This window comes from Phoenix dactylifera, unplaced genomic scaffold (assembly GCF_009389715.1).
Source record: "Phoenix dactylifera cultivar Barhee BC4 unplaced genomic scaffold, palm_55x_up_171113_PBpolish2nd_filt_p 001586F, whole genome shotgun sequence".
NCBI lineage: Eukaryota > Viridiplantae > Streptophyta > Magnoliopsida > Arecales > Arecaceae > Phoenix > Phoenix dactylifera.
In genome coordinates, this window is record NW_024068891.1 from 18,841 (window position 1) to 19,782 (window position 942).

Sequence of the window (942 nt, forward strand, 5' to 3'; positions counted from 1 at the left end):
GTTATTACTATCAAGCAGATTTGGATTCTAAAAGGAACCATATGTCCTAACTCTTAAGGACCCAAGCAAGCTTGGGTACCCAAAATGAAAATATGAGGAAGTAGACATAGATGTGCCAAGATACCCATGAAACAAATAGATTCATACAAATGGGTGTTCTAGACACATTGAAACTTAAAATATACTTATGAAAAGTAATTTTAAATAATAATAATAATGAAATCAGTAATCCTTGCATCTCATCATTATTTTTGCTTTAGTATTTGATCAAAATATGAATTGCAAGTATTGATCAATTTTGTGATATAGAAAATACTTTTGGAAATATAATCAAATCACTTCATTTTATACTTTACTCACTATTGGACAATTTGCTAAATGATTAATCAATTTATTAAGAATAACTCTATGAATTCTCTATATGCTTGATTGAGAGTTTTTATCCATGGCATTATTGTTTATTGATCATAGATATGATAATGAGTACTTGGTATGCTTTTTGCACTATGAATACCAAGATTAAAGAAACCATCCTTGGCATATAAAATCAACTCATGCTAGTATGTACTTAATCTCAAAAGACCTTGCCATTGGCTTACTTAGATTATCTTCTGAAAGGTCAAAGTTTTGCTATGCATGCTAACTAAGGAAACAAACAAAAATCATTTCTCAACCTAAAGATGTTGTTTCCATCACTAAGCTTTCAAAAGCTTACATTGGATTTGTTCTTGGCAAATAAACTTGAAATATTTTCTGTATTTGCTGAATCTTGTAAAAGTGTTTCAAATGATAAAGGTTTCCAAACTGTGAAAATAAAGAGTATCATGACACAGTTTCGAAAACCAAAATCATGATAAAGTTTATACAGAAATTAATTATTTCAGCACCAAGGACACCTTAAGTAAAATAGAGTTAATAGAATTCTTGAAGAAATGAAAAAGA